This window comes from Rutidosis leptorrhynchoides, chromosome 5 (assembly GCF_046630445.1).
Source record: "Rutidosis leptorrhynchoides isolate AG116_Rl617_1_P2 chromosome 5, CSIRO_AGI_Rlap_v1, whole genome shotgun sequence".
Lineage (NCBI taxonomy): Eukaryota > Viridiplantae > Streptophyta > Magnoliopsida > Asterales > Asteraceae > Rutidosis > Rutidosis leptorrhynchoides.
In genome coordinates, this window is record NC_092337.1 from 216,202,644 (window position 1) to 216,229,720 (window position 27,077).

The 27,077-nt window shown below is 29.5% G+C and overlaps 1 long non-coding RNA gene across 2 annotated transcripts in view; it reads left to right on the plus strand.

Moving 5' to 3' along the window:
* Positions 1–24,733, plus strand: part of LOC139847719 (uncharacterized) — a 69,059-nt gene extending 44,326 nt beyond the window's left edge. For both annotated transcript variants that reach the window (XR_011759633.1, XR_011759634.1), the window contains exons 5-6: positions 23,420–24,069; positions 24,659–24,733. This is a non-coding gene — a long non-coding RNA (uncharacterized lncRNA). The remainder of the gene's footprint in view (positions 1–23,419; positions 24,070–24,658) is intronic.
* The last annotated feature ends 2,344 nt before the right edge of the window (positions 24,734–27,077 follow it).

Sequence of the window (27,077 nt, forward strand, 5' to 3'; positions counted from 1 at the left end):
TGTTATAATCAATATTTTAATTCATTTTAATTATCCAGTATTATTAGTCCACAGTCGATAGTCCACAGTTAACAGTCCAATAATTCATATATATAGTTTAATATATAATATTCGAATTAATTAATACGTATTGTGACCCGTGTACATGTCTCAAACTCGATCACAACTCAAAGTATATATATTATTATAGAATCAACCTCAACCCTGTATATCTAACTCTCGCATTACTGCATATAGAGTGTCTATGGTTATTCCAAATAATATATATAGATGCATCGATATGATATGTCAAAACCTTGTATACGTGTCCCGATATTTAAAGTGCGTAAAATAAATAACAGAAATTAAATGACGATAAATAAAATTGCGAGAATATAAATTGCGATAAATAAATTGCGATAAATAAATGTAATAAGGAATTAACAGTTAGCTTGGAACAGTTAGTTAGGATTTTGTTAGCGTGGATTCTTAACAAAATTTTCTCATGGTCACTTGTTGGATTCTGATATATCAAAATCCAAATATGAAATTGAATGAAAAGGGTTATTCTGCGATGAACGGATACGTATATCGGTGGATGTAAGTAGGATAGTAAATGACCGTTGAATCAGATTCGAATAATGTACAGTGTAACTTATTAATGTGAAATCTTAAATATTCCTCAGGTATTACCTACCCCTTAAAATATTTTCATCATTAACAGTTTGTACAAAAGAATTTTTAATTACAATCTTTATGAAAACATATATACATATATATTTTCTTCAGATGTAATCATGGATTTAATGAGTTAATATAATATTAATCTCATTTGATTTATCGTTAGAACAAGAGTATATAATCTCTAAAATATTAGAGATTACATAATCACCATGTCGAACGAAGATAAATGATGTAGAACGTCATGTAGAATGAAGATAATCGATGTAGGATATCATGTAGTATGATGATTATGCTGGAGGTACAGTCTGTGAGTGTGAGGCGTGTAGTGTTGAGGCTTGTGCTGCGGGTGTTGTTGTTGGTGGTACTGGTGTTGCCGGTGCTGTTGCTGAAGCTGGTAGTTTTGCACCGCATTCTCCAAATTGATTACTCGAGCGCGAAGTTCGCTAACTTCTTCTATTATTCCGGGATTATTGTAGGTTGAAACGAGCGGATGAATAAGGTTTAGAATTGTGAATAGAATATAATCGTGTCGAACTACTCTGGAAATGAGGCTGAAAATGGTGTTTCGGATAGATTCGCCGGTAAGTGCTTCAGGTTCTTCACCAAGAGGGCAATTTGGTTGGTGGAAAGGATCGCCGTCTTCGCGTCTCCATTGATTAAGTCGACTACGAACCCATTAGATGAATTGGGGATGACTGATTGATTGATTCATTATGGTGACACCGCTTTCGGAGCTTAGGTGAATATCCATGTCGGAATAGTTGTCGGAATAACTATCGGAATAGCTATCGAAATCTAAGGGACTCGAACTGGTTGAGGGATTCATCTCGTACGATCAGATGAAGTATTTTCGATAAGAAATAGGTTATAGGATGTAGATTAGTACCCTGCAATATATAAATTACATATGCATATATAATACTAAAATCCCATAAGTTACGGAGGAATCTACGGAAACTGTCAGGTAAAGGTAACAATAATAGATACGCTAAGATATGAATTTATCTATACACTATCTATACAATAGAGGAAGTAAGACGTGTCTAGACTTTAAGGATGATAAGCAGATGATTTTCGACTAGAAACGATAAGCAAAACTTTTGACATGCAGACACGGTCGAAGTCCAGACTCATTAATGCATCTAAACAACTATCAGTTAGACACACTAATGCAAGACCTGGTTCGCTAAGACCACCGCTCTGATACAAACTGAAATACAGTTGGGGATAACCACCGTCCCACCCAATACCTTCTCAGCTAACCGCCTGGTGACCACTGAGTGTACCTCAGATACTGATTTTAGGGCCTGCCTCTCGGCTACTGCCAACCCTCGTAGAGGGATCGCAAGGAGTAAGAGCCAATGCTTCGTCACAGGTAACACTGTGAGAACCACCTTTACGACTAACCCGCCACACATGGACGGCGTTATACCAGCTCTGATGTCAACTGAAATGCCCCGTTCATATCGATTATAAACGATTCATAATAGTTGATTACATTGCGAGGTTCTTGACCTCTATATGATACATTTTACAAACATTGCATTCGTTTTTAAAAGACAAATTTTCATTTCATCGAAAGTTGACGGTATGCATACCATTTCATACTATATCCAACTATAATTGACTCAATAATAATCTTGATGAACTCGATGACTCGAATGCAACGTCTTTTGAAATATCTCATGAATGACTCCAAATAATATCTCTAATATGAGCAAATGCATAGCGGAAGATTTCTTTCATACCTGAGAATAAACATGCTTTAAAGTGTCAACCAAAAGGTTGGTGAGTTCATAAGTTTATCATAAAACAATAAAATTCATCATTTTGATAGACTACAAGATTTAAATGCTGCATGGTACAAATGGGCCCGAATTCTATACCCACCTGTAATGTACTTGCGATATCTTTTAAATACAATACACCTTTCTCGTGTACGAAATCCTTTTTCATAAATCTTAGTAACCGTACACATATCTCGTGTACAAAAATATCATACACATAACCTGTGTATAAAATCATTCTCTCGATACATAACATTCACTTTTCATTCATAGCTTGGCTTGGTAACCGACCTTAACATATAATGCGCATAATAATTGTAGAGACCCGTCCTAATCCATCCGGACGAAGTCCATATCGATTATAAACGCTTCACAACAGTTGATTACATCGCGAGGTACTTGACCTCTATATGATACATTTTACAAACATTGCATTCGTTTTTGAAAAGACAATCTTTCATTACATCGAAATTTGATGGCATGCAATACCATTTTATAATATATCTAACTATAATTGACTTAATAATAATCTTAATGAACTCACCGACTCGAATGCAATGTCTTTTGAAATATGTCATGAATGACTCCAAGTAATATCTTTAAAATGAGCAATTGCACAGCGGAAGACTTCTTTCATACCTGAGAATAAACATGCTTTAAAGTGTCAACCAAAAGGTTGGTGAGTTCATTAGTTTAACATAAATAATTATTTCCATCATTTTAATAGACCACAAGATTTTCATTTTCAGTTCTCATAAATAAACGTCCCATGCATAGAGACAAAAATATCATTCATATGGATTGAACACCTGGTAACCGACATTAACAAGATGCATATAAGAATATCCCCTATCATTCCGAGAAATCCTTCGGACATGATATAAAACAACATCGAAGTACTAAAGCATCCGGTACTTTGGATGGAGTTCGTCGGGCCCATAGATCTATCTTTAGGATTCGCGTCAATTAGTAGACCGGTTTACTAATTCTTAGGTTACCAAGCAAAAAGGGGCATATTCGGCTTCGATCATTCAACCATATAATGTAGTTTCGATTACTTGTGTCTATTTCGTAAAACATTTATAAAAATTGCGCATGTATTCTCAGTCCAAAAATATAAAGGGTAAAAAGGCAATTGAAACTCAAAATACTGTATTTTGTAGTAAAAATACATTGGACGCCATCGAACAAAGCAGGGTTGGCCTCGGATTCACGAACTTATATTATTTGTATATTCATTAATACTGAAAGGACCCGTTCATATACATTATAAACGATTCACAATATTGATTACATTGCGAGGTATTTGATCTCTATATGATACATTTTACAAACATTGCATTCGTTTTTAAAAGACAATCTTTCTTTACATCGAAAATTGACAGGCATGCATACCATTTCATAATATCCACTATCCAACTATAAATTGATTTAATAATAATCTTTGATGAACTCAATGACTCGAATGCAATGTTCTTCGAAATATGCTATGAAAGACTCCAAGTAATATCTTTAAAATGAGCAAATGCACATCGGAAGATTTCTTTAACACCTGAGAATAAACATGCTTTAAAGTGTCAACCAAAAGGTTGGTGAGTTCATTAGTTTATCATAATCATTTATTTCCATCATTTTAATAGACCACAAGAATTTCATTTTCAGTTCTCATAAATATATGTCCCATGCATAGAGACAAAAATAATCATTCATATGGTGAACACCTGGTAACCGACATTAACTAGATACATATAAGAATATCCCCTATCATTCCGGGATCCTCCTTCGGACATGATATAAATTTCGAAGTACTAAAGCATCCGGTACTTTGGATGGGTTTGTTAGGCCCAATAGATCTATCTTTAGGATTCGCGTCAATTAGGGTGTCTGTTCCCTAATTCTTAGATTACCAGACTTTAATAAAAAGGGGCATATTCGATTTCGATAATTCAACCATAGAATGTAGTTTCAATTACTTGTGTCTATTTCGTCAAACATTTATAAAAGCGCATGTATTCTCAGTCCCAAAAATATAAAGGGTAAAAAGGCAAATGAAACTCACCATACTGTATTTCGTAGTAAAAATACATATAACGTCATTGAACAAGTGCAAGGTTGGCCTCGGATTCACGAACCTAAATTAATTATATATATTTATGTGTTGGTCAATATTTGTCTAACAAATTAGGTTAAGTCATAGTGTACCACAATCTTAATGCTCGATACTAATATGCAAAAGTCAACAAAAGTAAATTTGACTCAAAATAATTTCCAAAAATCTATACATGATTAATATATAGTTTAAATATCGTCATTTTATATTTTTAAATATTTTTAAAAGATTTATTAGAGTAAATAATATAATTTATTTATTAATAAATAAAATTTTATATTAAATTTATATAATAAAATATACTTTTATATATATTAAGTAATAAAATTTATAGGGTTCATTTAATATCATAAAGATAATATGATAGTTATTATTAAAGTAAGTTATTACACGTAGTAAAATATGTTTGTATCACATATTTATTTGATAAAATAATATCTATAATGATAGTAAGTAAAAGTTGTATTATTTTGTAATAATAATAATTATTATAAAAATATCAATATTTATAATTACTAAGATGACATTATGATAAAACGATAATTCTAATTATGATAACTTTAATATTTACGATAATTTTTAATATTATCTTTAAAATAATAATTCTATTTAAAATAATAATAATAATGATATTTTATAGTAACAATGACATTTCTATTAAAATGATAATTTTTGTTAAAATGATAGTTTTAATACTAACGATACTTTTAATAATAATAGTAATGATAAAAATAATAAGAACGATAATTTTATCTAAATCAATATCTTATAATATTTTAATTTCATCATGATACTCTTACTCATTATTTCCTAATCGTTTCATTTAATAGCTTTTAATCGTCTTTTATATCGTGTTCATAATAATGATAATAATAGTAATCAAAATAATTAGGTGTTACAAATATTTGTTTTAAATACACTAATATTAATAATGATAGTTACTATAACATTATTAACGATAATACTAATAATTATCTTAATGATAATATAGTAATAATAATAATAATAACAATAACAATAACCATTTTTAAATAATGATATATATTAATAACGATAATAATAATAATAATACTAATAATAATAATTGGATAATAATAATAATATTAATTATAACTTTAACGATAATAACGATAGTAATAATAAAAAAAATAACAATTTTTAATGATAAATCCCTTTTATTGATAAAGATAATAATAATCATAATAATAAGATAAAACTAGAACGACGATAAAAACGACGATAATAATAATCATTTTTAATAAAAATATTGAAAATTCAATTGATTATAACTTCTAATCCGTTCATCGAAACCATTCGATATCTAAAGGAAAAGTTCTTAATTTTTCGCTAGCTTTCCAAGGACATGCATATCTTATACCTTATCTCAACCGTAAGTGTAACTAATTCAACATTCAACCTAACTTGTCTAAGGGCAATATTAAAAGTACAAGCATGCATAATCCTAAATACTCGAGCACTAGTCAGGGATACACTATTAGTATGTAAAAGTTAAATTATGAGTACTCACGTATCAATATTGAGATTCAATATTGCAGGAAAGGTACGTAGACGCAACGGAAATGATAAACACTATATTGACCTCACGAGCATACCCATGAACCATACTTAATCACCTCCATAGCTATAACCCATAATTTCCTTAATCCTATCCCACTCGAAAAACAATTTCGAAATCACTCGGACAGCACTCCGTCGTAATATTTTATGTATACTAATAATATCTTGAAATAATACGGAGTAAATATATATATGTAAATCGATTGAGAGAGTTTAGAGAAAAATATTTTCAAGTTTCTATGAAATAATGAAACCTATTGAATTCTATTTATAATAGATTTTTGAATTATTAAAGTGAATTATTAAAGTATGAATTATTAAAGTGAATTATTAAAGTATGAATTATTAAAGTGAATTATTAAAGTATGAATTATTAAAGTGAATTATTAAAGTATGAATTATTAAAGTGAATTATTAAAGTATGAATTATTAAAGTGAATTATTAAAGTTAAAGTAAAGTAAAAATAAAGTAAAGGTAAAGCTTAAGTATAGTAAAAGTATAAAACTATGTACGTATAATACGCGTATAAATATATATAATATTAATTTAAATCGTTATATATATAAAATAAAATATAAATATCGTTATCTTTATCATAGTAGTTAAGTAATGAGTTGTCAAAAGTGGTTCTAGATATTTATAAAAGTTATATACGTTTTAATAATAAAATTCTTTTTAAACTGAAAACGTTTTTGTACGTTTAAAACTAAATAGATCAATCGAGTCTTTATGAGATTCAATCTTCCACTATCCTTTGTCTAGTTCTCAATGATTGACAATTTGTTCTTATTTATAAATCACTTTACCATTTTCCGAATATTGTTAAAATGGAAAGATTTCTCAAATCAACGTGGGCCTTTCAACAGAGACTTGTAATCATAATTCAATATATTTGATAATTCAATCATTTGATCTTATCTTCTAATTCCATTGATAAACATTTTGAAACAGATACAATCATATAAAGTATTTAATCTAATATTTTGTTTATGTTTCAAGTTATAATATATATACACATATACAAATATAATCATATTCGTTTAATGGTTCGTGAATCTTTGGAACTTGGTCGAGGTTGAATGAATGTATGAACATAGTTTAAAATTCTTGAAATTTAACTTAACAAATATTGCTTATCGTGTCGGAAACATATAAAGATTAAAGTTTAAATTTGGTTGGAAATTTCCGGGTTGTCACAAATACATATAATCGTAATCGAACCATTTCATATATTATAACTTTATTTATTATTTAGTTAATTTGTATATATATTTGAAAATGATTATTAATTATATAGTTATATAAATATATATATGTTAAAAATATCTAATTTGTTTTATATGAATATTTATATAAAAATTGTTAATATAATATATTCATACTTATATGTAATATTACTTATATGTATCTTTTTATATACTTAATAATATAGTAGATAAAAGTTGTATTTGTTTATAATGATAATGATAATATTAATAATAACATTACTTATAATAATAATTATAATAAGAATCATAGTAATAATAATGGTGATATTAATAATAATACTTGTAGCAATATTGATTTTACTGTTAATGGTAGTCATGATACTGGTTTTAGTACTTACATAATAATAAAACTACTGATAACAATAAAAATAATAGCAGTGTTAATAATAATAATCAGATTTATCATAAATTTCATGTTTAGTTTCTAAACTTATATCTATAATTCCTATAATTTAAAATTATAACCATATTCATAATTATTGCCGTGTCTACTTTTATTATAAATTTTGTAATATAAAGGTTATTAATATGTTCAAAATTCTGTTAATAATAATATCAATAATAATACTATAATGATAGTGTTACTAATGATAATACTACTAGTTTTAAAAATGATAATATTAGTACTAATAGTAATACTAATAATAATAGTAATTATAATACTAGCAATAATAATAACAATAACAATAACATAACAATAACAATAATAATACTAGTTATAATAATAATTAACATAATACTAATAATAATAATAACAATAAAAATAATAATAATAAAATTTTAATGAAAAGAACTACCTCAAAAACTTTTTCTAAAAAGAATTGTCACGAGGAGGGATTGAACCCGCGACCTCTCGCTAACCCGTAACACACCCAAACCACTCGCCTGCCTTCTGTTTTTCTGATATCTATCCTAACTAAATATATATAATCCGATTCTCTGTTTCCTCTTCCTTCTTCTTCCTCACACTAAACCCAATCGACTAACCACCCTTTTAATCTTATAAATAATTGATAAATCGAATTTTGGACTTAATGACTAACATATAAACAATTATATATGATTAAATAGATTTAAAAAAAAAAATTAAAAGGATACAGCAGGTATGCTGCTGTCGCAATTTTTTTTATATAAAAAAAATTGATTTCAATTTTAAGAATGTATTAGACAAAGCTTAAAACACGAAATATATTTTAAATCAATCCTAGAAACAATTGGAATCGTTAGTTTAAATTAATTCATCACAGAAAATGCGAATTTGATAGATGAACATTTGTTGACTTTTAAAACTTTAAACTTTGACCTCAAAATTCGATGTCATTAAGAAGAATTGGAACCAGAAAACTTACAGGAATTTTATTTGGACGATTCCTAACTCAACTGTAATTTTAGATTTTGATAAATGATCCAAGATTGAGTTTTTGATTAAATGGGTCGTAGCAGGGAAAAAAGAATAAAGAAAGAAAAGAAAAAAAAAATGTATCTGCTCCTTATCAATTAGCAGGAATGGGTGATATAAGGCTGTTTGAAGAATTGATACCACAAATATGATCGATCAAAGTCTTGTGGTAGGGCTGTTGGAAGTCGACAGCTTCATTCACAAGTGTAACAGCAAATACAAATAAGAAAGAAAAGAAAAAGGAACCGAATCAGATATAAAAAAAATATAATACGCGAGCAAATAATTGAAGTTATATATGTATATAATTGTATTTATATATGTATTTTTTATATATATCTGAAATTCTGTAATTGTATATGTATTTATATATATCAGTATAAATATAACCTTGTATTGTTTATATCTATATCTGTATTTTAGATATATAAAGAAAATATAATAAGATTAATTTTATAATATTAATATTTAATATCAATTTTAATAATAATAATGGAACTAATAATAATAATGATTTTTAATGATGATAATTTTATTCATAATAATACTGTATCAATTTATATATATCAAGTTTCACTTTTGTATGTTATATTGATAATAATTTTGATATTACTATTGAAATTGCTATAACATTTATTTCTAACTTGTAATTACATTTAACATGTTATTATTACAATTTATTAACTTTATCACATTTACTAGCTATCTAATGTATTACATAATTAATATATAGATATTTTATGTATTTTACAATATACATGTAATATTATAGAAGTCATATATATATTTATTTTACTAACAACTTCATTGTTTTATATACTACTTTACATATTCAACTCAATTGATTAATTTGTATTTTATTTTACATACCTAATTCTAATGTTTCAGTTGTATTTTACTATTTCCCATTATTATATATACTTTCGTTATATTATATTATATGTACCCTTTTATTTACATACAATTGTTCGTGAATCGTCGAGCACAGTCTAAAGGTAAAATGTATACATGAAACAGTTCAAACTTTCTGAGACTCATCACTACAGACTTTGCTTATCGTGTCGGAAACATATTAAGATTAAGTTTAAATTTGGTCGAAAATTACCGGGTCGTCACAGTACCTACCCGTTAAAGAAATTTCGTCCCGAAATTTGATAGAGATCGTCATGGCTGACAATAAGAATGTTTTCACGAGGAATATGAGTTGATAAATAGAGTTTTATTACTGTTGGGTAATATGGATAGGATAAATCGGTTACTCGATGCGTACGAGTGAAGTTATCACAAAAGATTCAGATAGAGATTTAACTTTTGACGTAGTCAGGGTTGAATTTAGAAAAATAAGGTTCGTCTTAACTTTTGACGTTGTCTCGGTTGAATTCCGGAATTCAAGGGATTTAAAAGAAAATCTTTGAAATCTGAGTGAGATCTGATTCTTCGGGGAATAAGGAGATTAAGATCTCTTCAATTAAATGCGATGAACTGCCTCTATTGCATAGAAAATGTATAGATAAATTCATATCTTAGCGTATCTGTTATTGTTACCTTTTCCTGACAGCTTCCGTAGATTCCTCCGTAACTTATGGGATTTTAGTATTATTTATGCATATGTAAATTATGTATTGCAGGGTACTAATCTACACCCTATAACCTAATTCATATCGAAAATCCTCCATCTGATCGTACGAGATGGATCTCTCAACCAGTTCGAATTTCTCGGATTCCAACTGATATTCCGACATGAATGTTCACCTAAGCTCCGAAAGCAGCATCACCAGAATGAATCAACCAATCAGCCATCCCCAATTCATCTGATGGGTTCGTAGTCGACTTAATCAATGGAGACGTGAAAAAGGCGATCCCTTCCACCAACCGATTTCATCTCTTGGCGAAGAACCTGAAACACTTACAGGCGAACCTGTTCGTAATACTATTTTCTCCCTCATTACCCAAATATCTCGCCATGATTATATACTATCTCAAATTCAAAACCTTGCTCATCCGCTCGTTCTGACCGACAATTATCCCAGAATAATAGAAGAAGTCAACGAACATCGCGCTCGAGTAATCAATTTGGAGAATATGGTGCAAAACTTATCAGCTTCAGCAACATCACCGGCACCAACAGTACCACCAACAACCTAAGTTTCAACATCACACGCCTTAACATCTCATTATGCACCTCGAGCATAATCATCGTTCTACATGACGTTCTACATCATTTATTTTCGCTCGACATGATGGTTATGTAACCTCTAATGTTTTAGAGATTATGTACTCTAGTTCTAACCGTAAACCAAATGAGTTTAATATCATATTAACTCATTAAATCCATGATTACATCTGAAGAAAATATACATGTACATATGTTTTCATAAAGATTGTAATTAAAATTTCTTTTGTACAAACTGTTAATGGTGAAAATATTTTAACGGGTAGGTAATACCAGAGGAATATTTTGATTTCACATTAATAAGTTACACTGTACATTCTTCGAATCTGATTCAACAGTCATTTACAATCCTATTTACATCCACAGATATACACAGAAACCTGTGGCCCATTATGAGGCAACTACTTGATGGCCAAGTAAAAAATAAATAAATAAATAATACTCCGTAACTGATCCAGTTTCTGAGTGGGGTTTGTTTGGCTTTTTGGAACTTCGACACAAACAAAAGGATGAGTTGGGAGTGTCGGCCATAATGCAATCCCTATTAATTTTAACCAGTAATCATCATGTTGTCACCGTTACACAATATCATTCAATTTCATCATCAACTTATCATCTTTTCGATTTTATAATAAAAGAATCATGAATAATTGCATATATGGTGATGGTTTGTGGAGGTTCACGGTTTAAATGGGAAGGAAAACAGAATAACTAGCAGGTTGAATGATATGGTGGTGGTGGCGTTTGTAAACCGGAAACAAAAGTAACGGTTAATTGGTGACGGTTCAAGGTAGACCTCAACGGAAGTAGCAAGAATAAGTATATGGTGTCGGTCGATTAAAACAGAAAAATAATACCATAGCATAGCAATTGCAGCGATGGTTAATGGTGGATTATGTTTGATAAAAGAAGAGATAGAGACGTTAGAGAGAGAGAAGGAGAGATGGAAGTTTTCTTGGTTTTCATGGTGGCGGTTTAAAGAACTTAAGACAGAAAATTTGATGGTTATGGGTTTGAGGATGGTAGAAGTGGGTGTGGGTACCCGGTGGTCCAACAGAGATAATGGTGGTTTGTGGTGGTTCTGAAAAGAGAGAGAGAAAAAATGAAAGAGAGAAGGATGGGTTATGGTGATTCACGGTGGTGTTCATGGTACACGATGGTGAGGTTAATCATGGTTGTTCTTGGTGTGCTTGATGGTGTTCATGAGTGGTCATTGGTTGTGGTGGTGTAATTGAGGGCTATGATCAATGATGGATTGATGGTTGAAAAACAAACTGCAATAGTAGAAGCTGTAACTTGAATAGTCTTCTTCGACATAAATAGATGTAATGGTAGATGTAAAGTGGCAGTTGCAGTAGCACTTTATGGTGATGATTGAAGTAGAGGTTGAAAGTGGTGAAGGATGTGTCTCTTGAATATGAATCGAAACACCGGAAGATATATGGTTTCATGCTAGTATATATGTATATATGTGAATGTGAATGTTAGTGGATATGAATGTAATACAATAAAGAAAAGTAAACATGCAGTATGTGTATATAGTTCTATAATGTAAAAGCTAATTAAAGATAATCATTGATTGATTATGACGAATAACAAAATGGTGGACAAATGGTGGATAAGTAACAATTTGTACTCAATCACAGACTGTAATCAATCAATAACAGCGTTTATATAATAATATCATAAAATATTAATTTCACATGAATCTCTAAGCGCACATTCATTAACAGTTCACAGTCTCTACCGACAGTTTTTCACGGATGAAAATATCGTACTCCGTTGTTAAATCAGTGGCGGATAAAAAGTACTCAGATAAATTCCAAATTTTTAAATTAAGTTCCTTTATTTATTTCAGTCATTATGGTATAAAATTTAGGCATTAATTTAATAAATAAAAATTACATCAACTGTCCCTCTCATTTATGGGTAAAATATAAAAAGTGTTAAAATTAAATATTTAGATCCTAAATATACTTTTAATAAGCCTATAACTTATATAACTCATTTTTGGATCACTCTTTATTTTAAAATCATATAAGTTCGTTTTTAACTTGATTAATAACTATCAAGATGACAAACGAGTGCTACGAGCGTTTACAGAATGAATTCGAAACCAAATATATATTTTCAATATACTTTATATATATTTTTTTTAATAATAAATTTATTATTACTTATATCATTTTATTTTACAAAATTAATTCTAATAACTACATAATATAATATTTCAAATTATATTAAAATATACATATACACATTTTTAAATATATATGTATCTATTTACAAATAGTTATTCGTGAATCGTCGGAACTAATCGAAAGTCAAATGAATATATGAAACAGTTCAAACTTTTTCGAGACGCATATTACAGACTTTGCTTAACGTGTCGGAAAAATATAAAGATTAAGTTTGAATTTGGTCGGAAATTTCCGGGTCGTCACAGTACCTACCCGTTAAAGAAATTTCGTCTCGAAATTTGAGTGTGGTTATCATGGCTAACAATAAAAATGTTTTCATGACAATTGTGAGCTGATAGATAGAGCTTTATCATTATTGATTAATATATAAAACGATTCGATTATGTGAAGAATACGAGTGAAGCTATCATAGAAGAGTGAAATGAGAAAATAAAATTTCGTCATATCTTTTGACGTAGTCAGAATGAAATTTAGAAAATTAGGTGCGTCTTAACTTTTGATGTTGTCTTGATTGAATTCCGGAATTCAAGGGATTTAAAAGAAAATCTTCGAAATCTAAAAGAATTGATTCTTCGGCGAATAAGGAAATTAAGATTTCTATAATTAAATACGGGGATCTGCCTCGATTTCTGATATTTCCATTATAAATTAAGCTCTCCCGTTCCATTATTCTCACCATTCCTATACTTTCTTTCTTAGTTCATACTTCCAAAAGATTGTGAAAATGCTTAATCCCGTTCTAATCCTTGATATTTTTTCTAATTATCATTTCTGTCATCCTTTTTTTTTTCAATCTTCCTCCAGAAAAATCTGTTTACTTCTACTATTACCTTGGGGTGATACTATTCTTAATTATACCGTATCTTTATATTGCTATTCGTATTTATGTACACGGTTTGTGATTTCTGTGTTGTTGTCGGGTTTTATATCTTCCCTTATGTTTCGGAGCTCTTTGCCTTTTTATTCTCTTCTCGATCTCTAGTAAAGCGAGTAACGGTCCAGAATTCGTAAGTATGGAGTTTCGAATGAATTTAATGTTCTAATCAAGAAAGAACGTAATAGCACGATTTGATTTGTCAAATTACCAGAATCACTGAGAATAAAACTATCAAGAATATATTTTCTTGATATGTTCAGAGGTTAATTTGAATGAAAGAGTTATGTAACATGGCACATGATAATGGTATGATCTACTGTGAACCATTATCACGTTTCATTAGAAACTCAGCATGACTTACTGTAATATAATCACGTTGGCCAAACGTCATTATATTATACTAACCCATGCTCCAATTCCCAACACTTCTCCACAATTCATTCATAATTTATACTTAGATTTTACAGAAGTTTCCAATATAATGGAATACAGAAAACACGAAGAGGTAGATAATTTCGGACAAGATTATTTATGAAAATATCCTCAGAAATATCGAAGATATTTATGATGATATTTTGGAGTTTCTAAGTTCGAAAGTTGATGAAGGAAAATTTTCTGCAAGAATTTAACATGACTTCGGAGCAAGATATTCACTAAAGATTTCATCGGATATAGAATTATCTGGATTCTTTGAATATAGGGTTTGGTCCTTGTATTTGTCCTTGGTCTCCTTCATGGTTAGCTCAATCCGTTTTTCAGTACCAAATTTTCTATCAAGCGTTCCCAACACTCCATTCTTTATCATCAAACTCTTGGCCATTTAGGCATAATTTTAATGTTTCCTTTGCATTTAATGCAGCCATATCTGAATCGTCGAGATGGTTTCAGGAGAATTGAGTTTTTAGATGATTAAACGCTGAGGGTAATATGGTGGAATATAAAAGGTTCCCCGGTAACAATAAAAGAGCACACATATAAATCAAGGTTATAATAAGGTTGTTTAGAATGAAAAGTCGAAATTGTCTTGCTGGAGCTGTGACAAAATTTGCTACTTTGAAAGGAATTATTAAGTTATTTTGGGTAATAATAACACTAAGGAATTAGCACAGCTACGTGTTAAACGTTTACTCAGTTTCCGAGAGTTTTTCAGGTGCATAACTATATGCATAAATCTTTTCTTTCGTAGATGAAGTGCGGTTGGTTCATCCTCTCGATTGGGGTGTTTTCAAGAATCATGAAAGTTTGAACGCAGATTGGAATCGTCAAGATACAAATGAGGTTTAAGATGAAATCAAGTGGCAAACTTGAAGAATTATTTAATTTCATATGTTATAATCAGTATTTTAATTCCTTTTAATTGTCCAATATTATTCGTCCACAGTCGATAGTCCACAGTTAACAGTCCAATAATTTATATATAGTTTAACATATAATATTCGAATTGATTAATACGTATCGTGACCCGTGTACATGTCTCAGACTCGATCACAACTCAAAGTATATATATTATTATAGAATCAACCTCAACCCTGTATAGCGAACTCGATCATTACAGCATATAGAGTGTCTATGGTTATTCCAATATATATATATATATATATATATATATATATATATATATATATATATATATATATATATATATATATATATATATATATATATATATATATATATATATATATATATGCGTCGATATGATATGTCAAAACCTTGTATACGTGTCCCGATATTTAAAATGCGTAAAAATAAATAACAGAAATTAAATGACGATAAATAAATTGCGTAAAGTAAATAACAGAAATTAAATGATGATAAATAAAATTGCTAGAATGTAAATTGCGATAATTAAATTGCGATAAATAAAATGTAATCAGTTAGCTAGGAACAATTAGCTAGGAACAGTTAGCGTAGATTCTTAATAAAATTTCTCATAATTAATTTGTTTATTTCTAACAAATTTTATTTTGTCAAATGTTTTCTTCATTATGCCACTTGTTGGATTCTGATAAATCAAAATCCCAATATGAAATTGGATGAATATGGTTATTCTGTGGTGAACGGATTTGTATATCGGTGGATGTAAGTAGGATAGTAAACGACTGTTGAATCAGCTTCGAAGAATGTACAGTGTAACTTATTAATGTGAAATCTGAATATTCCTCGGGTATTACCTACCCGTTAAAATATTTTCACAATTAATACTTTTTACCAAAGAATTTTTAATTACAATCTTTATGAAAACATATATACATATATATTTTCTTCAGATGTAATCACGGATTCATTGAGTTAATATGATATTAAACTCCTTTGGTTTACCGTTAGAACTAGAATACGTAATCTCTAAAACATTTAGAGATTACTTAATTGCCATGAAGAACGAAGATAATTGATGTAGAACGATACGTAGAACGATGATTATACTCGAGGTACAGAATCAGATGTTGAGGCATGGACGGTTGATGGTACTGGTGCTGTTACTGATGGTACTGTTGGTGCCGGTGATGTTGCTGAAGCTGGTAAATTTTGCACCATATTTTCCAAGGATACAACTCGGGCGCGAAGCCCGTTGACTTCTTCCATTATTCCGAAATGATTGTCGGTCGGAATGAGCGGCTGAGTAAGGTTTAGAATTGTGGATAGAATATAATCGTGACGAGCTACCGTGGAAATGAGGCTGAAAATGGTGTTTCGGATAGGTTCGCCAGTAAGTGCTTCATGTTCATCGCCAAGAGGTAAGTTCGGCTGGTGGAAGGGGTCGCCTTCTTCGCGTCTCCATTGATTAAGTCGATCATAAATCCATCAGATGAATTGGGGATGGCTGATTGGTTGATCCATTTCGGTCACACTGCTTTCGGAGTTCTAGTGGAAATCCATATCGGAATAGCTGTCGGAATAACTATCAGAATAGCTATCGGAATCTAAGGGACTCGAACTGGTTGAGGGATTCATCTCATACGATCAGATGATGGATTTTCGATAAGAAATAGATTATAGGATGTAGATTAGTAACCTGCAATACAAAATTTACATATGCATATATAATACTAAAATCCCATAAGTTACGGAGAAATCTACGAAAACAGTCAGGCAAAGGTAACAATAATAGATACGCTAAGATATGAATTTATCTATACACTGTCTATGCAATAGAGGCAGTAAGACTTGTCTAGACTTTAAGGATGATAAGCAAATAATTTTCGACCCTAAATGATAAGCAAAACTTTTGACATGCAGACACGGTCGAAGTCCAGACTCACTAATGCATCTAAACAACTACTAGTTAGACACACTAATGCAAGACCTGGTTCGCTAAGACCACCGCTCTGATACCAACTGTAAAGGCCCGTCCTAATCCATCTAGACGAAGTCTTCATCAGATGGTCTCATTGCGAGATTCTGCCCTCTATATGCCATGAACGCCTCCATGTAATATCTTTAAAATGAGCAAATGCACAGCGGAAGATTTCTTTCGTACCTGAGAATAAACATGCTTTCAAGTGTCAACTAAAAGGTTGGTGAGTTCATAAGTTTATCGTAAACAATAAAATTCATTATTTTGATAGACCACAAGATTTAAATCCTGCATGATACAAATGGGCCCGAATCCTATACCCACATGTAATGTACATGCAATATCTTTTAAATACAGTACACATTTCTCGTGTACGAAATCATCTTTCATAAATCTTAGTAACCGTACACATATCTTGTGCACAAAAATAACATACACATAACCTGTGTATAAAATCATTCTCTCGATACATAACATTCACTTTTCATTGCTTTCATAGCTTGGCTTGGTAACCGACCTTAACATATAATGCGCATAATAATATCCCCAAAATAGAACATCTCATCTGTATAATAATCATATAAACTTCGAAGTACTAAACACCACACCCACTTGCTCTTCCGTCTAGTGATCATTCTGGGTGGGGGTGTTAAACCCGGTAGCTACCTTTAGGATTCGCGTGAATTATGGCCATACCCGATTCTAATTCTTAGGTTACCAAGCAATAATAATCAGAGGAAAAATATTCATATCAATTGTGGCAATTATCGCGTCCACATAATTCAATGGTGGCAATTATCACGTCCACATAATTCATTCGAGGAATGTTTTTCTTATGTCTATCTCGTCAAACATTTATAAAAGCATTTCATGTATTCGCAGTTCAAAATGTATTTCAAAAGCATTTAATAAAGCAGTTGTAAAAGTAGCGCATGTATTCTCAGTCCCAAAAATGTAAAGAGTAAAAGGGAATCAAATGAACTCACCTAATGTATTTTGTAGTAAAAATACATATGACGACATTGAACAATTATAGGGTTGGCCTCGGAATTCACGAACCTATATCATGTATATATATGTTAACACATATCTCAATTAATCAACTAAGTTTACTTATATTTTGTAATTTATTAAAATTTTGTATTTTTCAAATACAATTATACTTATAATAATTATATGATATATAATTTAATTAGAGTTTTATTAACATAAATGGTAATATATTAGTTAAAAAATATATATTAATATGTAATATTAGTTGACTTGTAGTATAATTTTATATAGATAACATTTTTTCGTTAAAAATATTAATAGTAATGATAATAATAAAAATAATAATACTTTTAATAATAAAGATAATACTAATAATAAAATGATAAAAATGTTATATGTTAATAATGATAATTATAATAATAAAAGTGATAAAGATAATAGTAATAATAATAGTAATAATATCAATATAATAATAATAATAATAATAATAATAATAATAATAATAATAATAATAATAATAATAAAAATAATTATCAAAAATAATAATAATAAAAAAATGATAAAAAGACTACCTTCATGTATCAAGTCTTAGAAAGAAAAAAAATATAAACACCTTTGCCCAGGCTCGAACTCATGACCTCTCGTTTCCCGACATCACCCTCTAACCATTAATCCGTTTCTATTTTTCTGAAATAACTACCCTCCTAAACTTATTTAACTCGCAATCGTACAACATCATTAATCACTAATCATTATCATCATCTATCTCTTCTATCTCGCCATTAAAATCATGAAATCACGATCAACCTCTTCATCCTTAACCTCCACCGTTGTCATAATCATCAATCGTTATCCATCATCATGATCATGATCATCTTCGTTAATCATAATCATAATCATAATCATACCCAATTCTACGGCCCAACATCATGAAGTGAATTGGCCCAACAATATGTATATGTATATAACCCACGGCTTCAAAGAGGAAAAGAGAAACATGTGGCCCATTATGAAGCAACTACTCAATGGCCAAGTAAAAAATAAATAAATAAATAATACTCCGTAACTGATCCAGTTTCTGAGTGGGGATTATTTGGCTTTTTGGAACTTCGACAGAAACAAAAGGATGAGTTGGGAGTGTCGACCATAATGCAATCCCTATTAATTTTAACCACTAATCATCATGTTGTCACCGTTACACGATATCATTCAAGTTCATCATCAACTTATCATCTTTTCGATTTTATAATAAAAGAATCATGAATAATTGCGTATATGATGATGGTTTGTGAAGGTTCACGGTTTAAATGCTAAGGAAAACAGAATAACTAGCAGGTTGAATGATATGGTGGTGGTGGCGTTTGTAAACCGGAAACAAAAGTAACGGTTAATTGGTGACGGTTCAAGGTAGACCACAACAGCAGTAGCAAGAATAAGTATATGGTGTCGGTCGATTAAAAGTGAAAAATAATACCATAGCATAGCAATTGCAGCGATGGTTGATGGCAGATTACGTTTGATAAAAGAAGAGAGAGACATTAGAGAGAGAAAAGGAGAGATGGAAGTTTTCTTGGTTTTCATGGTGGCGGTTTAAAGAACTTAAGACAGAAAATTTGATGGTTATGGGTTTGAGGATGGTGGAAGTGGGTGTGGGAACCCGGTGGTCCAACGGAGATAATGGTAGTTTGTGGTGGTTCTCAAAAGAGAGAGAGAAAATGAGAGAGAAAAGGACGGGTTATGGTGATTCATGGTGGTGTTCATGGTACACGATGGTGAGGTTAATCATGGTTGTTCTTGGTGTGCTCGATGGTGTTCATGAGTGGTCATCGGTTGTGGTGGTGTAATTGAGGGTTATGATCAATGATGGATTGATGGTTGAAAAACAAACTGCAATAGTAGAAGCTGTAACTTGAATCAGTCGACAAGAAACGAAACAGTACTATGTGTCTTCTTGGACATAAATAGATGTAATGGTAGCTGTAAAGTGGCAGTTGCAATATATATATATATATATATATATATATATATATATATATATATATATATATATATATATATATATATATATATATATATAAGGTTGAAAGTGGTGAAGGATGTGTCTCTTGAATATGAATCAAAACACCGGAAGATATATGGTTTCTTGCTAGTATATATGTATATATGTGAATGTGAATGTTAATGGATATGAATGTAATACAATAAAGAAAAGTAAACATGCAGTATGTGTATATAGTTCTATAATGTAAAAGCTAATTAAAAATAATCATTGATTGATTATGACGAATAACAAAATGGTGGACAAATGGTGGATAAGTAACAATTTGTACTCAATCACAGACTGTAATCAATCAATAACAGTGTTTATATAATAATATCATAAAATATTAATTTCACATGAATCTCTAAGCGAACATTCATTAACAGTTCACAGTCTCTACCGACAGTTTTTCACGAATGAAAATACCGTACTCCGTTGTTAAATCAGTGGCGGATAAAAAGTACTCAGATAAATTCCAAAATTTTAAATTAAGTTCCTTTATTTATTTCAGTCATTATGGTATAAAATTTAGGCATTAATTTAATAAATAAAAATTACATCAACTGTCCCTCTCATTTATGGGTAAAATATAAAAAGTGTTAAAATTAAATATTTAGATCCTAAATATACTTTTAATAAGCCTATAACTTATATAACTCATTTTCGGATCACTCTTTATTTTAAAATCATATAAGTTCGTTTTTAACTTGATTAATAACTATCAAGATGACAAACGAGTGCTACGGGCATTTACAGAATGAATTCGAAACCAAATATATATTTTCAATATACTTTATATATATTTATTTTAATAATAAATTTATTATTACTTATATCATTTTATTTTACAAAACTAATTCTAATAACTACATAATATAATATTTCAAATTATATTAAAATATACATATATACATTTTTAAATATATATGTATCTATTTACAAATAGTTATTCATGAATCGTCAGAACTAGTCGAAAGTCAAATGAATATATTCGTCATATTCGTTTTATTTCTCATTTCATTTTTTTTGTGTGATAGCTTCACTCGTACTCTTTAAGTAACCGAATCGTTTTATCCATATTACTCAATGGTGATAAAACTCTATTTACCAACTCATATTCGTCATGAAAACATTCTTATTGTCAATCATGACCATTCTAATCAAATTTCGGGATGAAATTTTCTTTAACGGGTAGGTACTGTGACGACCCGGAAATTTCCAACCAAATTTAAACTTAATCTTTACATAATTAATGTTCTCCAACATGATAAGCAAAGTCTATAATGTTGAGTCTCAAAATTTTTGAAACTATATCCATACAATCAAGTACCCTTTGACTGCGCTCGACGATTCACGAACATTTATCTGTATATAGATATAGTATCTTTATCAATAGATAATATATAAATATAAAAATTGATACATATAAATTGATATATTATTATTGAAATTAGTATTATTGTTATTAATAATATTGATGTTATACAATTTATAATAATTATCATCATTATCATTTACAATAATATTATTATATTTGTGTTACTCTTATTATAATATTAAGAGTATTATTATATTTAATAATATGGTTAATTATAATTTATAAGTATAAATATATAAATATGGGGATATACAATTATCATATATATACAGATACTTGAATACTGTTAGATACAAGATTTAATCAAATGCATATACATATACAAAATACGAATATACAGAAATAAATACATATACAGTTGCATATGTATATACAAACATATAAATGCGACTAAATACATATGCATAAATACAAAATCTGTTTAAAATCGCTTTCCACTCTATTAAATCTGTCTGCTTGATTGAATCTTTAAACAAATTACCAAGAGTATCAGACAAAATCCGTTGAACGTCCTAATCCACTTTTGATTTATTTATTTTTTCATTCGTCCTTCTTGATTTATTCATCTCTGTTTCTGATGGAACCAGCTGTCGAGTTTCTTGCTTTATAATAATTCAATTACTCGTTATTATACATAAACCCGAGTACTTTGCAGCTGCACTTTAGTTTTGCTATTATTACTCGTTAACAACATCAACCACCTTGAAATACATATCACCAAACCAAACACCCTACGACCGTTTCTTTTAACAACCATCAAACACCAACACCTTACAAAATCAGTGCACCATCGTTACCATAAATAAAACCCACTTTAAGATTTAAGACCACTATTATTTTTGCTTTGGTTATTTTGTTCAAGGATGTGCACCCGACATGCCACCACCTTTGGTATCTTCTTTTTCTTTCTTTTTCTTTTCTTCTCCTCATTCCCGTGCAATTTAAAAAAAAAAAACTATCAACCAAACTACAATTTGGGCTGCGAACGTTTTCTATTTCAGCTGTCCTTTTACTCGACTGAACCACAGGAAATCAACCACAATCCACCACCATTTCTACCACCCTTTCACTCTTGCTCTATATATTTCTCTATATAGATAGGTACATACAAAATACATATTAGATATAAACATACCTCCCTGTTTGCTTCTTGATGAACGACATCACCACCGAGAAACAACACATATTATCACCACCTTCACTCATTGTTGCTACCACTTCTTGTTCAGAATAGCGTCACCAAACCCAACCCATTTACTCATGAAGCTGCGTATATTTTTCTTCGTCCAAACGATCACAATAAATTACTAAATAATAGAAGGCCGACCATGTGCATTTACAAGTTAAATTTTGGCCAACTTATTTATAGAGTACTAACAAATGGCATTTCTTAAATAATCAAGTGGAAGCCAACCTCATGTTGTGATCAACCAAGTGGATACAGCATTTTTTTTTATATTACATGATGAAAAGAAAATTGTGGGACTATGAGTGACTTTTGGCCAACCAACTACTCCACTCATAATGAAGTGGTCATTTATATTGATATCAATGATATGGACATTTATGATTAAAGCTTCTATCCCACTTGCAAATTTCCAATTGGTATTATTATGTTTATGTGACCAAGACTTTAATAAATACTTTGACAGGTTTATGCAGTAAAGATAAAAGGGACGTACACCTTGAATTGTGGTTGGATTGGTGTGTCAATTTGGGCCGTAAACTTTAAAGAAAGTGAGGTACCTATATATTTTTTTAGCAGATTGAATAGAGGGTTGTTAGGGATAAGTGTTATTATTTTCATCATATTATACGATGGTGTTAATGGTGATCATAGTATGGATGACTTGATAAGTTAAGGTGATGATGTATATGATGATAAGAGGTGGCGAGAATGATGAAGATGATAAGAAATGATAACAGTACGATAAGTATGATGATAGACGAGGATGAGAATGGTGATCATCGACTTAGTTTAGTGAAGGGAAGAAAAGGGAAATAGATAGTTATAGATTAAATAAAATGATTGTGTGAATATAATTAGAAAAACGGAATGGTTCAACGGGTTGATTGTGTGTTTGTTAAACAAGAGGTCTTGGTTCGAGCGCAAGATCTAGCATTTTTTTTCTTGAAAAAGAAGAAAAAGGGGAAAGAGTATTGTACTGGTTAATTGGTTTTGGTTAGCAAATTACAACAGAAAAACATGGAATGATTCATTGGTTTAGAATGTTATCGGGTTAGCGGGACGTTGCGGGTTCAACCCCGCACTTGGGCATTTTTTTATGGCTACTTCAATGAGGTAGTTATCTATTACTCAATAGTATTATTATTATTTATTATTATTAGGTTATTACAAATATTAAAAATATAAGTATTAGTATTATTAGTAATACTATTATTATTAAAAGTAACATTATTTTCAAACCTGTCATTTTTGTTAAAACTAATAGTATCATTAAGAGTAACATCTTTACTATTATTATTATTATTATTATTATTATTATTATTATTATTATTATTATTATTATTATTATTATTATTATTATTATTATTATTATTATTATTATTATTATTATTATTATTATTATTATTATTATTATTATTATTATTATTATTATTATTATTATTATTATTATTATTATTATTATTATAAAAATAAAGTTTTTTTTAAAGATATTGTTAAGGTTATAAGTATATAATTAAAGATTATATATACAAAAATATATTTAAAATACAGAACTTAACTATATTAACATTATTATGTACAAAATGAAAATATATAAATAATGAAACTTATAAATTAATAAATAAAACAATTACATCACTAATAATAATATATATTTATTCGAGTACAAGAATATGTTTTAATACATATATGAATGATATAGGTTCGTGAATCCAAAGCCAACCTTATACTTGTTCAATGTCGTTATATGTATTTTTACTACAAAATACAGTATGGTGAGTTTCATTTGCCTTTTTTACCCTTTTATATTTTTGAGCTGAGAATACATGCGCAATTTTTATAAATATTTTACGAAATAGACACAAGTAAATGAAACTACATTATATGGTTGAATGATCGAAGCCGAATATGCCCCTTTTGCTTGGTAGCCTAAGAATTAGTAAACCAGTCTACTAATTGACGCGAATCCTAAAGATAGATCTATTGGGCCTAACGAACCCCATCCAAAGTACCGTATGCTTTAGTACTTCGATGTTGTTTATATCATGTCCGAAGGATTTCCCGGAATGATAGGGGATATTCTTATATGCATCTTGTTAATGTCGGTTACCAGGTGTTCACCATCTGAATGATTTTTGTCTCTATGCATGGGACGTATATTTATGAGAACTGGAAATGAAATTCTTGTGGTCTATTAAAATGATGAAAATGAATGATTATGATAAACTAATGAACTCACCAAACTTTTGGTTGACACTTTAAAGCATGTTTATTCTCAGGTATGAAAGAAATCTTCCGCTGTGCATTTGCTCATATTAGAGATCTTACTTGGAGTCATTCATGACATATTTCAAAAGACGTTGCATTCGAGTCATCGAGTTCATCAAGATTATTATTAAGTCGATTATAGTTGGATATATTATGAAATGGTATGCATGTCGTCAACTTTCGATGTATTGAAAGTTTATCTTTTAAAAACGAATGCAATGTTTGTAAAATGTATCATATAGAGGTCAAGTACCTCGCGATGTAACCAAATGTAATGTATTCGTCCAGATGGATTAGGACGGGTTGTTAGAGTTAACAGTTGATTACATCGCGAGGTACTTGACCTCTATATGATACATTTTACAAACATTGCATTCGTTTTTGAAAAGACAATCTTTCATTGCATCGAAAGTTGACGGCATGCAATACCATTTTATAATATATCTAACTATAATTGACTTAATAATAATCTTGATGAACTCAACGACTCGAATGCAACGTCTTTTGAAATATGTCATGAATGACTCCAAGTAATATCTTTAAAATGAGTAATTGCACAGCGGAAGACTTCTTTCATACCTGAGAATAAACATGCTTTAAAGTGTCAACCAAAAGGTTGGTGAGTTCATTAGTTTAACATAAATAATCATTTCCATCATTTTAATAGACCACAAGATTTTCATTTTCAGTTCTCATAAAAAAACGTCCCATGCATAGAGACAAAAATATCATTCATATGGATTGAACACCTGGTAACCGACATTAACAAGATGCATATAAGAATATCCCCTATCATTCCGGGAAATCCTTCGGACATGATATAAAACAACATCGAAGTACTAAAGCATCCAGTACTTTGGATGGGGTTCATCGGGCCCATAGATCTATCTTTAGGATTCACGTCAATTAGTAGATCGGTTTACTAATTCTTAGGTTACCAAGCAAAAAGGGGCATATTCGGCTTCGATCATTCAACCATATAATGTAGTTTCGATTACTTGTATCTATTTCGTAAAACATTTATAAAAATTGCGCATGTATTCTCAGCCCAAAAATATAAAGGGTAAAAAGGCAAATGAAACTCACAATACTGTATTTTGTAGTAAAAATAAATATGGACGACATCGAACAAAGCAGGGTTGGCCTCGAATTCAAGAACCTATATTATTTGTATATTCATTAATACATATAATCGTAATCGAACCATTTCATATATTATAACTTTATTTATTATTTAGTTAATTTGTATATATATTTGAAAATGATTATTAATTATATAGTTATATAAATATATATATATATATATATATATATGTTAAAAATATCTAATTTGTTTTATATGAATATTTATATAAAAATTGTTAATATAATATATTCATACTTATATGTAATATTACTTATATGTATCTTTTTATATACTTAATAATATAGTAGATAAAAGTTGTATTTGTTTATAATGATAATATTAATAATAACATTACTTATAATAATAATTATAATAAGAATCATAGTAATAATAATGGTGATATTAATAATAATACTTGTAGCAATATTGATTTTACTGTTAATGGTAGTCATGATACTGGTTTTAGTACTTACATAATAATAAAACTACTGATAATAATAAAAATAATAGCAGTGTTAATAATAATAATCAGATTTATCATAAATTTCATGTTTAGTTTCTAAACTTATATCTATAATTCCTATAATTTAAAATTATAACCATATTCATAATTTTTGCCGTGTCTACTTTTATTATAAATTTTGTAATATAAAGGTTATTAATATGTTCAAAATTCTGTTAATAATAATATCAATAATAATACTATAATGATAATGTTACTAATGAT